Here is a 19,473-nt window from a genome sequence, read left to right as displayed (position 1 = left end):
CTACAATGATGCACCATTATGAGCTGTATGTCGGGCCATCCTTTTGCTTCCATCCCTACTTATTTCTTCAAAATGTTCTGAACTTGCTCCGGTATTCCCTGTACTAATATGTGGCAGAGTATTGCTACTGTTTTGTCGCAAGGCTCTCGAGTTTTGAGGCGCCAAAGCTCTTGAATCTCCTGAATGTACTGCACAGGATCTTTATCTTCCCTCATTTTGCGTGATGTAATCGCCCCTATGTCTGACATGTCTGGGTATTGTGTTCTCAATGCTTGCCATGCTGTTGCCCTGCAGTTTGCAAATGGCGACCCGCTGTGTGCTGTATTCTGTGTCGTCACCCCTGAGAACCACACCCTTTATATTTGTCATCTGCTGCACCTCCTAGAATCGATGACAACAGTCGCTTTACATCACCCGCTGCTAGCCTATGGCTGGCTGTCATTTTCTCCATCTCATAAATCCACTTCCCAGCCTCTGCACTCAATGATGGTAGCCTACACTTCACATTCTCCTTGTCTGTGTGCTTCCATGGCACATACTGAGGTCTTACCCCTCCTCTCTCCAATAAGGGCATCTGTGTAAATGCTGCCTCCTCCTCGTGTGTCCTTCTGATCAGCCTCACTTGTTTGTCCCCTCTCTCGCTCTCCATATGTCCCGTCTCTGTGGACTGTGATTGAGACTGCTCCCCCCTCTAATCCCCACTGTACTTGTCCTCATTGTCAAATCATGTGTCCATTTTGCTACAAAAGTAATCGGCAAAACTCAGTCTCCTCGATGTCAAGTCTGTGATGGGTTTCATACTGAGATTGATGTCTCTCAAATCATATTTTCCACCTCCTGTCCAGGCCCTTAGGCCTGCTCCTCCTCCCTCAGTGCGCTCCTGTCCCAAAAGTTGGTGCTGTCAGGCTGTCCGTCTGTTCTCGTCATGCCCAAACACTCCTTATAGAGTGCTAGTTGTATCTCTACTGCTCTTAGTGCTCGTTCACTTGCCAGTCTGTCCAACTGTAACTTCTTCTGGCCCCTTTCAGCTAACTTGCATTTTTCTTGCTCTGCTATCTCTCTCCGTCTTTCTACCTTCTCCAGACCCTTTTCCCTTGTCTCTCTCATCTCCCTTTACGTTCTCTTCCTCTCCTTGAGATCTCTCTCGATCCTTTCTTCCCACTCCCTCTCCATGCGTTCCTTCTCTTCCTCCCTTCTTCATTCCCTATCCTCCCTTTCCAACTTCTCCTCTCTCCTTCTCTCCCTATCCTCGCGCTCTAATCTCACCTCTCTATCATTCTCCCACCTATCTTCCTTGTCCATTATTTCTGCTCAGTCTGTTCTGTCGCTGCTCCTCTTCAGGCCTTCTATCACCTTGATCACCTCTTCTGCCTCTACATTTGTCTTCCCTTGAAGCTTCAAGAGTAACTGTGCTGCTATCCATTTGTTCGTACTTATGCCCTCGAGCCCCTCCTTTGCTCCCTGCTGCACCTCACTGCTCGCCTCTAGATCGCTAGCAGGCTGCCCTGCACCTTTCGGCTTCTCCTCTTTTGTATATGGTGGCAGTTTACAAGTCAGATTAGAGTACCCCTCTGCAGCCCTTATTCCCCTCATTGGATACATTCCCTTTTCATTATCTGTATCATTGGATGCTACACTCGGAGGGGCAGAGAGAGGTGCAAAGGGATGGGTCTCTGGGTCCTTCACCTCCTGCTGGCTGAACATACACTGACACCTCGCAGCATCCCCCTCTCCCTCCTGGAACATGCGCCATAACTCAAATATAGCCATGTGCTTTGTCAGTTTCTTCCCCTTGCAGGTACCTTGTATGTGTCAATAGTAATTGCTGCACATCTTTGGAGAAACTTCTGCATGGTGGCCATAGTTTAGTAAATTTCCCCTCAGTACCCTGGGATCATTCTATGCTATATTTTCTGATGTTTTTCCTATAAGGTGATAACATCTTACACAAGTGCTGATGGGGCGTGTCCACCCGCATTTTCCCTGGTGCATTTTAGTACCTTTACCTGACCTCAAGTCGAGGGTTTCGATAATCCACTGTTTTGGGAGAAATGTACAAACAATAATAATACTTTTCAATTTCTATGAACCTCTCAAGCTCCACAACTTATCAGGTGTGATCAGCGCAGCACCCCACCTTCACAACCGCTGCTTCATCAGGCTCATCCACAATCTTGCGCATGCGCCTTCCGCGCATCACCGCTGGTTCACCTCGTCTACCAATCCCAAGTTTCCAATACTAGATCCTCACTGTCTCAAGCTCTTCGTGTCCTATGTGCAAACCTAAGAGTGACATCACCGAGCTAACAGAATAATATAGAAGAAATCAAATGTCATGCGCACACTGTAATAGCCTTTTGCTCCCAAACCACACTAAAACACCACAGCTGTCTCCCTATACTCCAAGCGGAGTATACCAATATTCTCTTGTGGTTGAACTGCACCCATTGTGTCGTCTAGCATGTGAAACGTCTCACTCCAGGAGACTTAGCAGTCAACTCACCTTCCAGAATCTAGGCCAGCTTCCTTGCTAACCCTTATAGGGATACTATCATCTATGACCCAAGTCAAAATGCCCAACCCACAGGAATACCGCTATTTACATATCAAGCCCTTAAGTCAATAGTCTAGGTTATTCACCAGAACCTTGTACCTCTTAGACCGAATGTGCCCTAAACATAGAAAAGGGACATCTACTTCCGCTCCCGTCCATTACTCACTTTGACAATGCTAGACAATCCTTTGACAATACTCGATGATACCAAACAACACTCCACAATGCTCAACACCCGCCCTCACACCCACAGTTGCCGTTAGACTTTCAATATTTACACTATGTGGTTTGTGTTAGGGAGAATTCTCTGTTAAGGCTATTTTCCCAAACCTTGTGAGTCCCCCAGCAGCTTTGCTGGATTTTTGGGGTTTATTTTTTTCTCCTGCTAAGAGTGAGACTCTTTTTCTCCCACTCTTAGACATGATTTGAGGTGTTCCTTTGACTTTGTGTTTTATGGGCTATGGGGTCCTTTACCCCATAGGGCTTCATGTGTTTTTGGTATGTGGGTTACACAGCACCCTCCGTGGAGTAACCCAGGGGTGTCGTAGCGACCCCCAAACATAGACTCCATACCCTGGGACTGACTACTGTCTCCCAGGGCATGTAAAGTCACCATTGGCATTACTAGTCTTAAATTGTGAAAAGAACCAGTACAAACCATCATATTGTGGACGTACTGGTCGGGGCAATTCGATTGCCCTGGGGTCTGTTGTTCGAGGGGGCACTGTCCAGTCCCCCCGACCGAGTTTTGGCTGGTGGCAGTGGATACTACTTTTTATATTCGACCGCGAATATATTCCTATGGGATTTTCCCATTGTTCGAGGCTACCACTTTTTAATATAGCCTCGAACATACCGACCGGTTTATTAAATTAATATAAATTCACTGGTTGGTATTTTTTGCGGAAACTCGGTTCCAAAATCGTATTTGTGTTCGCTTCTGTGACTCCAACCCAAGTCGAGCCCTTTGTTCCACTTTTTGGCGGGCTTCTTCACAGAAGCCTCCAAAAGTGGTGCCACTCTGTCTGGGTACCACAGGGGGTGTAGGAGGGGGTTTAGGCACCCTGGACTGAGTTGCCTCAGCGTCGCACTCTTGTGTGATTGGCCCAGTGGTGTGCCGCCCGGCTCACCACTTAGCATGTTTGTGTGACAGCTAGGACTGATGAATGGGGTTTTTCTGCATAAAAGCAGGGCTTTGGGGACTGGGACTTCAGACGTCGCCACCGGACCAAAGAATCCGAAGAGGGAGAAGCTGAGCCGACCTGCAACGACGACACCATCGGTGGAGCCCTGCTGAACCGTCTCACCACTTTTCCCGACGACAGAGGAGATCTTCATCCCGAAGAGTCTTCTTCCTTTGACTGGTGGGGATAACAAGTTTGCCCGCCTTTTCGCCTTCCCGGATCCTCTCGTGGCCGCCTTGCCTGTGCCAAGCACCCCGGCAACCGGGATACCACGTTTTCTCCACTACCGCGAATAAAAGGGTAGTACCTTTTAACCGGAGAACTCCGCGTCTGGTTTCTTCCCTGGCAGTGCAACGACCTTCAGCCTTCCTCCACGTCGAGATCATCTCTTCTTCTGGACGATGCCGCGACTTGCACCCGCTGCCATGAACAACTGCCCCCGCTGGAGGATCCTCTCCACTTTAAAGGTACTGTGTCCGCCTGGCCTCCAACGCAACGGTCTGTGTGGTGTGACTCTTAAAGCCTCAATTTACCACTTGGGTTGGCCCTAGGCTGGCTAACTGAACTTTTCTAAACTGAACTGATTCCTTTCTGAACTCTCTGCAAGACTCTCCAAGCCTTTTAAACTGTATGATCTTGGGCGCATTGGTGTTCTACTCTCTCCAAGAGGGAGCCTGGCCTCTGAACATTTTGCTCACAAGTAGACTTTGACTTTCCTGCCTTGCTGAGGACTTCTGAAAGATTGTGTTGTGTGCTGTTCCTAATTTCTGCCTTTTCCCTCCCTTTTTCTTAAACTTATTGGAGTGCCATCTTTAGTTAAGCGCTCACCTCTGTCTGGAAATAAGTGTTGTTAACTAAGACTTGTCTAATAAGGAATAAGGGATGTACATATGATAATAGTGACTGTGTTTTTGAACTTACTTATAATAATAGTGCTAGAGTGTTTCTAAGTGTGTGTTTAAATAAATAATGATATACTTGATATCAAAGCTCTGGTCAGTGTCTAACTCTTCTTGAGAGAAGTCTGGCTGCTCAGCCACAGCTACCAGGTAAATCTGGGTGGTACAGACTGCTACCAATTGGGTTTACTGCCAACACCTGTAGTCTTAAGCCTTTTGCAGTGGTCCCTAAGGGAACTACACAGGTTTCTGCCTAACAGTTTGCTACTAGCGCTGCTTGGCTGCCGGCACCTTGTCAAGGCACTCGCCTCCCCATTTTGGTCTGCCTGGACAACTTGTTGACTTCGGGCAGGATGATTCACAAGTGGCTCCTGACAACCTGTACATGGGCACGTTTTCCCGTCTTCTGCAAATATGCGAGGGTCCTGCAGCCTCTCAGGTTCGACAGCGAAAGAGATGACCTGGTGCCGGGCTGGCACAGCCAAGCATGCCTCTGCTACCAACTTGCTGGGACAAACTCCTAGGTATGCCTGAGAGCCACTAGGAGTTTGCGGACTCACGGAAGGCCCAACACCTTCCTCAGGATAGACGGAGGACTCAGTCAACGGCAAGTTCAAACTGCGGTTTATTGCAGACAAAACCAACAGGGATCAGCACAGGAACAGGAGAAATCCATGCACTTCACACCTTTCCCTGGTTCGCAGGCCAGTTTTGATGCAAAATGACATCACTGCTCCATCATTACTTGGGCCTTTCTCTCAAAACATATTGGCCCTCCTAATTGGGTGATGAGTAGTCTACTACCTATAATGGACACTATACATGTTATTCTACTGGCCCTTGCATGTCAAGTGGCTGGCCTGGTCCATCCATGCGTCACTATCTATAACAATGTGGCAGTGTGGTGGGCTTACCATTGTTTCTGACCCATTGCTACCCACACCTAGGATACTGAACTGTGGTTGGCTAGAGCTGACATCCCCCAGGCCTGGGATCTGCAAGGTGCTCAGCTCTTGGTGTACCTCCCCAAGCTAATAAGAATCATTATGTGCCTGCATTGTAACTTTTGTGTACCACCTTGGTCTATGAGAGTGCTCTTTTGCTCAATGCAACACGTGTCTCACATTGCAGCATATGTGTTTCAGTCTTCTGTCTGGTAGCCTGAGATCGGCTCTCTTTCCCAGAGCTGGTCGCAGTCCATTGTCTTCTTTGGCTGGGTCACATGTTCCGAGACCACAAATTTGAGCTCCATAGCTCTGAATTATGAGGAATTATTCATATATACTACAGCTGGTGCCTTTGTCGTTTAGGGAATAGAATGTCATCCATATCTTGTGGCCTTGGCAGCGGGTCCTGTCTCACAAGTCTTGCTCTCTGTCCAGCCTGAATTCAGGTCAGATCGGCTCTTGCCGAGAGGCCTGTGGCTTGCGGTCATTTTCCTAAACCATTATAATGTGGTTTCTACAATGTTCGTGCTATACTACATTCTCCATAGGTTAGTAACACTTGGTTCTGTCAGGTCCCATAGGTGCTCCTGCAGTTCCATAGGGGTATTCACATGTAAGCATCTGCAAGCTTTGCTCAGGATCTCTTGCTCCTTGCGGTTTCTGCATTGCTGCGTTTGGCTAATGGAAGAAATAATAAAAGCAATGACAGTATGTATATGGATCTGTCCTCTAACTTCGTGTTCTTCATGTATTCGAGTGTGTATTTATGTCCCGGAGTGTGGATGGCATGTGTGCTTCATGCCTAACGCTGTTAAGTCATGGTGTCTCTAATGAACGTGGATTCTTTGTGCTTTAATCAAGACTGTCAATCGAGGTGTCTTTAGTTATAACCTGGGGCTTTTAATCCACTATGGGGTAAATTTGTGCCGCTCTTGGTCTGTAGGACTGGCTAAGGGCATATGGCTGGCGAGGGGGTATCTCTCGACATACTGGGAATCGGTCTGAAATAGAATGGGTGGTTGCAGTGTTTCCTGGCCTTCTTCCATGTCATGAATTTTGTGGGAAGCGAAGGCGGTGGTTGCGTTCCCCATCCCTCTTCAAGACATGTATTTGGGACGGCTGGATAGTAGGTCATTTTGTAGGAGTCTGTATAACCTGGAGATGTTTCCTCCTTGTGAACCCCTGTGTAAGGCTAGTTCAATGGGACTGAGGGTGCATGTAGCCCCTTGTCTGATCAATGGCTGCATGATCCAGTGGCAAAGCTGGGCATACGCAAATCTGTCTGACTCAGCCAATTGAAATGCCTCCTTGCAATTGACAAAAGTACGGGGCTGGACATTGTCAAATAATTGTGACAGGGTTAGTAGACCCCCTCCCCCCCGCATCCAGTTTCCAAAGTGTCTGGGTTACAGACCTGGGATAAAGGTGGGATTGTGTGGGCCTAGTGGGCCTATACCTCTTGGGATCCTTTTTGTTTCATCATGTTAGATAGCAGCTTAGGCCAATGTTTCCATGCAGAGAATGGCATGTACGGTAGGGAATGGAGGGGGAGTGGGAGTCGAGACTGTTCCATGTCAACCCATCTTGGTGGGACAGAAAGGGTATGCCAGGCTAGGAACCGCTCAATCTGTGCTGCAGCATAATATTTGTGTAGATTTGGAACTACCAGATCGCCTAAACGGGCACTGCGCATCATTACTTTATTGGGTATTCTAGCTTTTTCTCCCTGCCATATGAACCGGAAACCTGAGCTTTATAATATTGATTGTATAACACTGTCTGTAATTTAACTGGTTTGTTTGTTTTATTTGTGTTATGTATTGGTTTAAGTGAAGTGAACTGGAAACCTTTTGTTGCAGACGGGAGAGGGGTCTTGGCGGAATCTCGACTGGTAGGGTTCAGCAAAAGTAGAGCAAACGAGGGAGGAGATTCATTTTACAGGCCGTAATATGCCCCGTATATGCGGTTGTAGAGAGTGTACATCTTTTGTGGTTAGTCCCACCCCCAAGGCTGAGGACTTATTATAATTGATTTCAAAACCAGGCACCTTTTCCGAAGGAATTTAGTTCTAGGAGGGTTTGTTGTAAGGGAGACTGGGTGTTAGGGTAAGCTGCACATCCGGCGCATAGAGGGTTAATTTGTGTTGCATGCAGCCTATTGTAACCCCTTCAATAGAGGGATTATTCTGTCTCTGCTTGGCGAGGGGCTCCATTATCATAGTGGCAAGGACAGGGGGTATCCCTCTCTTGTTCTGCAAGTACTGGGATTGCGCTGTATGCCCTAGGTTAACCCGCCATGAAGTCCTCACTGCACTGTAGTTGGCTAGGATCAGCTTAAAATATAGGGGTCCAAACTGAAAGGCTTCAAGGGTAGCCTGCATGAAGGCCCAATCAAACTTGTCAAATGCTTTTGTTGCGTCTAAGGTTATTAGTGCCAACTCACGGTGCTCCGAAGTCACCACCTCTACCAGGTCGAGGGCCCAGTGAACATTGTCCCCTGTCGTCCTACCAATGATGAATCCAGTTTGTTCCCATAAATGTTCACATCTATGTGAAGTAACGAGATTGCCCTGTAAGAGGCACAATCTTTGGGGTTCATTTCTGGTTTTAGCAACAAGATTGTTGAGGAGATCTGCATGGAGGGCATCATGGAGCCAGATTGGCGGAAGGAATTAAAGAGAGCCGTAAATGGGGTCACAAGTTGGGGCCGAAAGATTTTATAAAACCTAATTGAAAACCCATCAGGGCCAGGGGTTCTAGCCTTCAGTGACATAATCACTGCATCTACCTCTTCTAAAGTGATTGGTGTTCTAGAGCTTTGCTCTCAGCTCCAGAGAGCTGCAGGAGGGTGGCTTCTTCTGTATTGTGTTTGCTCTGCCCAGATGTGTGGGGGCGCTTACATAGTTTCAGTCAGGAGGACAGCTGCCAACCAAAGCTTTGAATCCCATACCTATTGTACTTTGCCTTACAGATCACGTAGGCCTAGTATTATGTTTCATCATTTAGATTTTGCCAATTTCCTGACCATAATATTGTTGGCGTTATTGCCCTTGGCATAATGTCCTTGCTTCGTTATTATCAGGGACGGCGCTGTTTCTTCAGCATAAAGAGCTTCCAGTTTCTTTCAGGCTACCTGCAGGGACTGCTGGATTTTAGGGGACCAACCTTTTTTATGTTTGCCTTCTGACTCTGCTATTTCCTTTTCCAGTTGGATCTGCGTCTCCAATTTATGTTTCTGATAAGCAGCTGCATGGGATGTAAGTTCCCCCGTAAATACTGCTTTCATAGCTTCCCATGTGGTTGCTGTCGATGTGAGATCGGCGGGGTTCTCTCAGAAAAAATTCTGAATGGCTTTTGCTATCCCATCCCTAAGCCCCATGTCATTCAAAATTGGGTCGCATAACCGTCATTGAGGTATGGTGGAGTGCGGGGTCACAGATACGTGCAGTTAAGAGAAACGGGGCATGGTCAGATAATACTCTAGGTTCGATAGTCACCTCATCAATATATACAACATAAGATGGGGAGCAGTCAGGAGCAGGTCAATTTGGGAAGAAGTGCAATGCACGTGAGAAAAAAAGGGAAATTCCCTTTCACCCGGATGTAGCACCCTCCAGGTTTCAACCACCTGCAAGGCCCTAATGAAATGGACCATGCCCAATACGATTTTAAAGTCCCTTGACGTGGGCTCATGAGTTCTATCCATCAAGGGATCATGGACCTCATTAAAGTCTCTCCAATGATTACATGGCCCCCAAGAAAGGGGAGAATTGTGGAATCCAGGTCTTGCAGAAAGGGCTCTTGCCCCTTTTTGGGGGCGTATTCAGAAATCAGAGTGTAAAGCTGCCCATATAACAAACCCTTGATCGATGTGTAGCATCCCTCCAGCTCATAAAGAGTCTCCAGTTTTGTGAACAGAGTCCCTCTTGCTAAAAGAATTGCTGTGCCCCCCGTTTATATCCACTAGTGGCATGGAATTGCTCTGGAGTGTTTCAACTCTGTAGGCAGCATAAATCAGATGGGACCAGGTGAGTCTCTTGTAAAAATATCACTGAGCTATTGAGGTCTTTCAAGCACAGCAATGTTTATTTATGCTTCATCAGAGAGTTGAGGCCTTTTACATTAAGGGATACGAAAATTCAACTTCTGGTGAGGTGGGAGCATCACCCAAGGGTCCTGGACTGTTGTGGAGGAGAAGGGGCGGGGGTCAGGTGAGCCTCACTCGCCATTGAAGGGAATTTTGGCTTCAACTAGCAACCAGGTTTTAAACTAATTAACCCAACCTATAAACAACAACTGTATAATAAACCAAAAATTAGGCAATGTGCCCCATTGGCCTCCAAGTGCCATTGCACTTGCGGCCGGGCATAGTATGTGTGAAGCCAGTGTTTCAGTGAGTTTTCTGTGCTGCATGGTGCCAGTTCCTCATGGGAGGGTGGTGAAGAAGGAGATCTTCGCCCAGGGTCTACAATGCATAATTCAGGTGTGCTGCAGGTACGTTCTGGGTACCACTCTTTGGTCACCTTTGCCCATGTGTTGCGTCTTGGTTTAGGGGTGTCCTTCTCAGTGGCATGTGCGGTTTTGCAGGGGAGCCACACTCCTTGTCTAGGGGGGCCCCTCCCAGAATCTCCTCTGCTTCTTCCAGGGAGCTAACGATCCGAGTTGTCCCTTCAAGCGTAGACTGCAGGGTCGAGGGGAACAGCCACCGGTACAGATCTTGCAAGAATATAGTCAGAGGTCTAAGTGACCACCTTTTCTGTACTGTTGTTGTTGCCGGGTCTTGGAATATATGCAGGGAAGTCCTTTGGAATGTTAAGTCCCCTAGTGTGCGACTCGCCAACATTATCTCTTGCTTGACCCTGAAGAAGTGAACCCTCTTGATGACATCTGGCAAATTGTCTGAGAACAAGCCCCTGCGAGTGTGCAGCCTGTGTGTGCGATCCAAAGCAGCATTGGCTTATTTGGTTGTAGCAGGAGCATCTGGAAGTGATCCCCTATGTATGCGGCCAATGCTTGATCTGAGACTGAGGAGAGCACCCCCTTTGATTTGCAGGTTTGTTCGGCAGGCTCTATTTTCCATATCCTCATGTTTGTTTTCCACGGCATTGCTTTTCCTGAGCTGAATCCTGTGCTGCAGCTCCGCTATCTTGGATGATTGCTCTGCCGACTGACTGTCTACCTCCCCGAGCCATTGCTCTTTCTCTTGGACCCGTTGATCCAAATGGCCATTTGTTGTGGAAATTTCCTTCATGCAGTTGTGTTGAGGGATGGTCTGGGGACTGGACCTGTGTTTTTGCTGACTCAGCCTTCTTCCCTTTATCTTGATGCTGTAGCATGGCTGCTATGTCAGCGTTCTTTTGCGGCTTCTGCTGTTTAGATATTCCTGTATGGCTGGATTTCTCCTAGGTCGATACCTTGAATGGGTTATATGGTGGCTAACTTTTTTCTTAATTGTAAACAGTTGCTGCGCTGCTAGTGCACATAAATAATGTGTAAATAGCTAATGTTACAATCGTGTTGCGACATTGTTATCCTTATACATCATTTGCCTTTGTAAAGGGCAAATATCGTGCTGGTTACACACTTTGTTAATAAATGAGCAACCTTACATTTTGTTTGGCCTGTGAAGTTATGTTAAATAAGTTATATATATCATATTGGTGTCCGTTGCCCCGCTGCATATTCATAGCCAGATGTTTATGCATTACATGATTATTATCAGAAAAACAGAACAAATTAACATGCAATGCTTGCGCTTTAATCATACGTAAATATATTCTTATAGGCTCATGCTGTGTCTGGGCTTCCTTCTCTCAACATTGTCAACTGAAAAATAGTAGTGTGTCACTCATTTAAGTTGTTTCTATGCTCTTATAAAGCAATCTAGGGACTAGATCATAATCCTCTGACATTATTCATTTATTTATGTATTTATTTATTTATTTGGATTTATAAAGCGCCCAGCGGCCGAGAGGCATTGTGGCACTGTTACAGGATATTCACTTAATACATAGTAAAACAAGTTGTAGCAGTTCATTACAGGTTATGTACAGGTTACACATGACAATGCTGATGGAGTTCCAAGGTTACAGAAGAACACAGCAGAACAGTATTAGGGGCAGTACATTTGGCAAATAAATAGCTTTGTTTTTAGCGCCTTTCTGAATATTGTGAGGGATTGTTCCTTTCTTAGGCTGAGTGGGAGCGCATTCCAGGCTTTTGGGGCTAAGACTTCAAAGCTGGTGCCGCCCGCTATAGCTCTGTTGAAGGCTGGGACTGAGAGTAAGTGAGCATATTGGTCACGTTTTGGTCTGAGGGCCGGGGCCTGGTGAATTCTTTCTGCTAGGTATGCAGGGGCTGTCTGTGCGAGGCATTTGTGTGTGATCATGAGGGCCTTGAAAGTTATGCGTTCTTTGATAGGGAGCCAGTGGGCGTCTTTTCTTGTCTGGGAGATGTGCTCTCTCCTGGGGATGCTTAGGGCTGCTCTAAGGCCGCTGTTTTGTGCCATTTGTAGTCTGTTAATGTTATTTGCAGATGTGCCTAGGAGTAGAATGTTACAATAGTCGAGTTTTGCGCTAGTTGTTGCTCTAGCAATGGCAGTTATTTGGTGATAGGTGGGGTTTTACTGCATTCATGATTTTTGTTGAAAGGCAGTGGATGTTGCAATAGCACTGACCATCTGTCAATTGATAAGGTGGAGTCGAGATATACACCAAGAGTTTTTACTGCAGTGGGGGCTGTGATGGTTCTCAATACTGAAGGAACTGTATTTATCGTTTCATTTTTGTAGGGATTCTTTTGGGCCTACCAGTAGGATTTCTGTCTTTTCCCCATTTAAACAGAGACCATTGGCTGCCATCCAGGCCCGGATGTGTGCATATGCCTTCTGGAGGGTGTTGAGGTCTTGTTCATAGTTTCCTGTTAGAGGGAGAAGAATCTGCGTGTCATCGGCATAGTTAGTAAAAGCTATGCCGAATTCTTCTAAGTCGCTGAACAAGGGAAGGGTGAATAGGTTATAGAGAGTGGGGGAGGTACATGATCCTTGTGGTACTCCGCATTCAATGGGGGATGGAGAGGCTGAGGCCTGGTCTGAGAAGACCCTCATGGTGTAGTCCAGGATAAATCTTCCAAAACATACGTAATAAGCAAATATGCAATAGATCATCCAGTTTGGATCAGTAAGACCCTAAATTACATGCATTTCCTCATCCATATTGAGTTCAGTATGTTCTGAGCATTGCTCGCAAATACATCCAGCTTCCATCGGCGCAATAGCGCTTCTCTGTTTCAGCCTCTCGATGTTAGATTTACTTGTTCAATGGCCAAAAACTTGATGGGGGTCATTACGACCCGGGCGCAAAGGGATACCGGGCACCAGTAATGACACTGGTGCCGGTAATCCCTTTGCGCCCAATTCCGAGGTCCCTTTGCGGGTCCTTCCTTAACGCCTGGTTATAGCAGGCGTTAAGGACGGGACCCGCAAAGGGATACCGGGGTCAATAACGGTACCGCAATTTGCAGTACCGTTATTGCCACCTTCCCATTGAGCCCCATGGGTGCTCAAATGGGAATGGGGAATGGCATTTAAATGGGGATTTACAAAGGGCAGAATGGACCGGTAAGTACCCATACCACCACGTCGGTGGTGGTACTGGTATTGGTGCTAGTCATGGCGCTAATAGCACCATGACTAGAACCAACCTTGGAATCTGGGCCGATGTCTTCCTTGTTTTCCACTTGATGGTGTTTTTGCCAATGCTGTGCAAGGGGCATCTTCGGATCCTGGTTTCCTACAACGCCTAGCTGATCCCTGATTCTTATCCGAAGTTCAGAAAAGGTGCTGCCTAAGTAATACTTACTGAATTTACATATGATGACATAAACCACATATTTAATGTTTGGTCATTGCCCTGTTACCAGTGTTTGTGGGTTGTTTAGAGCATGTTTACACATGGTACATTGTCCACATTTAGGAAAACCTGTGTTATTACTGCTGTTATGTAGCCACGTCGAGCTCTGTACTCTGACAGGTTTCATGTAGCTTGGACTTAGCGTTTGGTTGTAATGTAGGGACTTTGGTGAAAATAATGTTGGGTCAGTCATTAAGATAATTTCCCAGACATTTATCAAGAAACAATACATGCCAGTGTTTTCTGAGTATCCTGTATAGAAAAGTGTTGTTGCCGTTGTACTGGGTAATACATTTTACCTCTCGTAATAAAGGAGAATCATAACGCCCGTTTGGGGACAAGTAATTATTGTCTTGTTTTATTAAGGACCTTAACATTTGATTTCTTAATGTAGTCATGCTCATATCCTCTGGCAAGAAATCTTTCTTCAATTAGTTGGTGTTCTCGCTCTCTGTCCCGTGTCATGCTACAATACTTCTGTGCTCTAATGAACTTTCCCATATGGATGTTTTTTATGTTGGATCTGCAATGACAGCTCGTGCCGTGTCGTACTGAATTAACCTCTGTGCTTTTGCAGTATGTTCTAGTGTCCATTTGGTTATCCTGTATGTATAGCTTTATTGTAGTGTTAGCCAAAGCTCAAAAGTGTCACTTTTAGTAAATGAATTTGCCTTTGAGGATAGGTTGTAAAATATTCCATCAGCACACTAGATATGGACCTTCTCTAAAGCCCATACATTTCATATTCCTAGAATGTTTGCAACATTTTCTGAAGTTAGCACAATATAGGGATATTGAATGCAAGTGTTATTTAAACCAATTGAACAATTGCTTGTCTCTTTCTTCATTTATAATTATCATTTTTTAACATTCAACATTATGCTACATGATTTGAATGTAATGCATTGCAGGGTGCAGTCCACATATCAATAATCTGTGCTGCATTTAAAAGCAAATAGTATGTTAGTTGAGAAAATCACAGATGAAAAATACATTAGGGCTCATTGTGAGCTTGGTGGTATCTGGACTTAAAATCTGCCCAGATACCACCAAACTGTATTACCGTTACTGCCACTTGGTCCAGCAGTATAACCGCTGGATTGCAAATGGCAGTGGTGGTGTAAGTCCCCATTTTGTTTGAGTCCATATGACTCAATGGGGCATTTTCAACAGAATTGCTGCTGCTGTAATTCCACCAACAGTAATTCTACTAAAATGGACAAAAAGTTGGCAGATATACCCCCATAGCGGGAGGCGAACCCTCCAACTTTCTGCCCGCCTCATAGTCGGGCAGTGCGTTCATGCAGCAGTATATGGTAAAACCGCTGCATTTAATCCACGCCGCCCAATTCGTAATGAGGCCCAATTTTGTCTTTACGGATTGTGAGAAACCTGCCAGTGTTCTCCCAAAACTCCCTTAGGATCCTCCATTCAGGAGACAAGGGAAGGGCCATCGTTTTTGGATCCCAACCCTGGGGGCGGCCAGGCGAGAGTGGATCTCCTGAGTGGAGGGTCACAGGGAATTGGGAGGAGAATACCTGAAGGTGAGAAGTGGTATTTCCTCAGTCCTAAAGATACCCTACACCCACATTTGTAGGGTGTTTACAATCACACCTCATCCCCCCTCCCCATGTTTGACGAATACTGAGAGGAGGAGAAGGCTATAAAGATCCACCAAGAATACCCATAGGAATAATATGGTGAATGTAAGGGCAACCAACTGTAGAAAGAGCATATGCTGTCCCACTAATAGGGTCAGGCAGAGTCAGGCACTTAATAGGGACTACTTGCACCTGACTCCACTTGACAACCTGGTTCATTATAAAAGGTATTGTCAGGCACGGGTGAATCAGCGAGCAGAGGAAGCAAGGTGGACCTATGAAGCCAAGAAGCTGGGAGCTGCAGGAAGGAGAATCCGAATGAGAGCAATGTGCTAGATTTCTGGCCCTGTATGCAGAGGGGGTTGCAGCACGTCGAGGAGCCATGCCTCCTGCGAGCTAGAGCAAGGCAGCTGGGACCCTGCAAGTGCTCATTCCCTTGGGCTGTGTGCTGGTCCCAGGGCTATCAGAGGGGCAGGCGGTGATACCCTGACCTCAACCCACAGCACCCCGCAGAAACCGCTTCTCAGTGCTGCTCTTCCCAGTGAGTTTTGCATGAGTGAGATAAACTCAGGAGCATGTGAGTGGCTGGAGCAGGGAAAAGAAAGAAAGCCAGATCGATGAAAGCGGCAGAAAGCACTGTAAAAGTAAAAGGTGTGCGCAAGTGGTGCAGAAGCAAAAAGAACAGAAAGCAAGGTAATTTGAAAGTGGGCAAGTGGTCTGAAAGTAAAGTCAGAAGTGGACAGAAAATAGAAGTGGAGCAAGTAGCCCGTGAGGAGCGAAACAAATAAAAATAAAGTGTAAAAAGCAAAGTGGAAAGAAAGGAAAGTGCGCAAGTGAGTCATGAGAGAGCAAGTGGCTCAGGAGTAAAGAAGTGAAAGAAATCAAAAGGTGCAGATGCACAACAAAGTAAGAAGGTGCAAGAGGCACGAAACAGGAAAAGGGGAAACAAACCGTGCAAGAGTGCATAATAAGGTGAAGAGAATGAAAGCCTAGAAAGTGTGTATGGAAAAGGCTTGAAAGGTGCATAGCAATCGAGAAACCAAGAGAGGGGCAACAGGGTCAGAGTGGTCGCGCCTAGAAAAAGCTAAGAGCCTGGCGTTTTTTCGAAAGCCCCTGATCCTACCCCAAGAAAGCAGTGTATGAAAAGGAACTGTTAAGGAGAATATATCGTACAAATGGTTTTGTGCTTATAAATTGAAAACCTAAGAAATCAAAGTGCATCCTGAAGAAAAGTGTTTTTGTGTTTGAACATTGAAAGGGGCCTGAACTTGGGGAAGGGAACCTCGAGTGGTCTGAATAAGTTGAAGACTTTGAATTTTGTTTTTCAATAAAAAGTTTTGAAGCATGGAGAAGGGAACCCCAACATATCATACAAAAGGAAATGTGTTATAACCATTCATGGTGTTTTTGGAAATTGACTAAACTGAAGCATGGGGAAGGGAGTTTGATAACTGCATGAACAGCTCTGTTGCTTGAACCAATTTGTGCAACATTGACTAAGTAGCACCTGGCACCAACCCCGGTTCCCCTTTTTTGTTGAACCACTATTTTCCTTTTTTTTGTAAAGACCGCCTATCACATTTATGTACAGAGTGAGGGCAACCATAGGTTCAGACACAGAAATACTTTTGTTTTGGGCTACTAGACAATGATGGCCATTGGAAACATCAGTTGAGGGAATTATCCCTTTAGAGTTAGGGCCAGGTAGGCATTACAGCAACCCTTTTGAGCCTGTGTCTCTCTTGATACCGTGCCTGTCTCACATATGGTGTCAGGGTGGGATGCAACTTAACTGAAACAAGTTGGGTGACCCGGAAATATGAGAAATTAAGTGAAAGGGCTTCTGACCCCACAGTAGGAACAAAAGGGTCTGTTGAGTTTGATCTGTGTAGTATCCAGACAGAAACCATCCCACTAAAAGAAAGGCGTCTTATCCCTACTGATCTTGTTCTTATTTTACCTCCCGGCACATACATGAGGCTGGTACCTAAATCAGAACTGACATCGAAATTTGGCATTGATGTCCTGGCTGGGGTGATCAATCCTGATTTTAGAGGGGACATAAAGGGACTGCTCCAAAACCATGTGGAGGCGTCATTTCAGACTCTGGCGGGAGACCAAGTTGCCCAGGCAATATTGGAGAGAATAATGGTGCCTATAGCTAGGGAAGAAACCCAGAAAGATCTTACTGAAAGAGGGGCTTTAGGCTTTGGAGAAGCTGATTCCAAATCTAGCTCTACCCAAACCTTAGCCATCCAAGAGGAAAACTCTGATGTACTCCCGGGCCTAGCCTTTGCTCAGTGGAAAGATCCTTCTTTGTGATGTTCTTTCCAAGGATCAAATTCTGCATGGATAATGCTCCCCTTGAATTATTCTTTTTTAGCCTGGTCAATGAATTGGTTCTGTATGCATATAGTCCTGTCATCAGTGTTTAGATGATGCCTTTTTGAAATTGAGGAACTTTTTTTTTAAAAACAGAGCATCAGGGATGAGGCTTGAAGCTGGCACTTTTGGATGCTCACTCCCCCCGGAATGTGATGCCAATGTTTGTCCACCAATGCACTGGCAATGACGTGCACCAGAATGCTTATGTTACAGGAGAAATGTGGCTCTGTGCCTTTTGGGCTTGAAATGCATTTGGGAGTGTTAGGCAGAATCACCTGCAGTAACCTTTGGGACCACTACAGGCAATTAGGACTATAAGTGAAAGCACAATTTCACCTTTGGTACAAGCCTGTACTACACAGTAAAGTGGTAGCAATGGCTGAGCAGCCAGACTTATCTCAAGAGTTAAGTGAGCAGTAGAATAAGTTACACAAAGGACCAACAAATACAGTAATTCAAATACACACCTACTCAAGGTTTCTTTGTAAAAGAATATTTATTTATTTACTCAGTCAGTTAGAAAACATTACACTAGCATAAGCAGCTCAATATCACACACTAATAAACCAAAATTACACAACCGGTAAGTAAATGGACAAGTTTAGCTCCCCTAAAGTGGGAGCAAAATGGCACTTCAGATACTTAATAAAGTGGTAAAAAGACAAAGTTGTAAGAATAGACAGCCCAAATACATTTATATACAGGGCAAAGGGGTTCAGTTAAATACAACCGGCAATTCTTCTCAATATGCCTGGGCTAAAGTCAATGGTTCAAAGTCTTTTGTATAGGATACAACACTTCTGGCAGATAACAATTAAGTCTTTGCCACGGAGATTAGAAAAATTTGGCTAGGCGAAAAGTTTGACGAATGTTAAGGGAAGTACAAGCCTTCATAGTTGAGGAAAGTTTCACGCACTTTCTCAATGGCCGAAAAGATTTCTGGACCTCATTTGCACAGTACCTTGATAATGAAGAAGATCTGTAGCTGAGGCAATTGTTCCTGGCAGTTCGAGCAGATCTCACTGTTCCTGTGCTTCAGTTGTGGGGACAAGAAGGAGAACATCGGGAGGCTCCTGCACTGCCCAGAGATGAGGCCAAAAGCTTTAGCAAGACGTCGGTTTAAGGTGTGAGTGCGTTAAAGTCCAAAAGCTGGTTTCCTTCCCTCTAGCTATCTGGTTATCAACAGCACTGTGATGAAAATTCGACCAGATGGGGACGGTGTCCAGGTGGCTTGTGAAATGGTTGTTCCAACCAAACTAAGGGAAGAAGTTAACCTTGAAGGGCTTCTCTGTCAATGGAGTTTCAGGCAATTTGGACCTGCAGCATGGCTTTACCGGTCGTCCAGGAGTTGCAGCAGTCCTCTTCCTTCAGCTCGTCTTCGGTTCTTTCGTTCCAGTGGTCGACTCTGCTTTCCAAGTCCCAGAGACCTGCTTTTAAAGAGTTTTGCTCCATTCATTCCAGCCTGGCTGTCACTCACACAGCAGGGTGGCTGTCCTTGCCGGACAGCCAGCCGGCCAATCACGCCAAAGTGCATTCAGGTCTCCTAGGAGACTAAGCACAGGGAGTTTCGGGCACCTCCCGCACATCCTGTCCACCCCAGACACCCTGGCGCCAGAGGAGGGCTTCAGCACGGAACGCGCCAAAGGCCAACGAACAAAGGGACCAAACATGGTTTGGCGCGCAGAGACAAACACAAGAAGGAACTTTCCTACAAGAAATGGTGAAAAGAGATGACCGGAGTCTGTTTTTACAGATAGGTCTTGGGCGCCATATTGAAAAACATGGCTGACCCGATTTTTAGCTACTGTAGTTAGCAATCATGGTAGTTATATCTAAACCACTGCCACCAGCCGTTTAAAGTAGGAAAGGGTAACATTTTACTGTTATCTGAGTGTTTTGACTCAGGGGAAGCAAGGCAACCCCTACAACACTCTATAGGAAGATAGTATGTGCTGGGTGAGTAAATTTAAAGAGACTAGTAAAGTCAATTTAAC

At 45.9% G+C, this 19,473-nt stretch overlaps 1 protein-coding gene across 1 annotated transcript in view; it reads right to left on the bottom strand.

The window, feature by feature from the left end:
- Nucleotides 1–19,473, bottom strand: part of LOC138453178 (cytochrome P450 2K4-like) — a 557,377-nt gene that overhangs the window by 339,843 nt on the left and 198,061 nt on the right. The window lies entirely within an intron of this gene.

The sequence above is a fragment of the Ambystoma mexicanum genome, chromosome 4p, assembly GCF_040938575.1.
Source record: "Ambystoma mexicanum isolate Mex_15411 chromosome 4p, UKY_AmexF1_1, whole genome shotgun sequence".
In the NCBI taxonomy this organism is placed as follows: domain Eukaryota; kingdom Metazoa; phylum Chordata; class Amphibia; order Caudata; family Ambystomatidae; genus Ambystoma; species Ambystoma mexicanum.
Note: the sequence above shows the minus strand (reverse complement) of the source record. Positions and strands in the feature narration are given on the sequence as shown.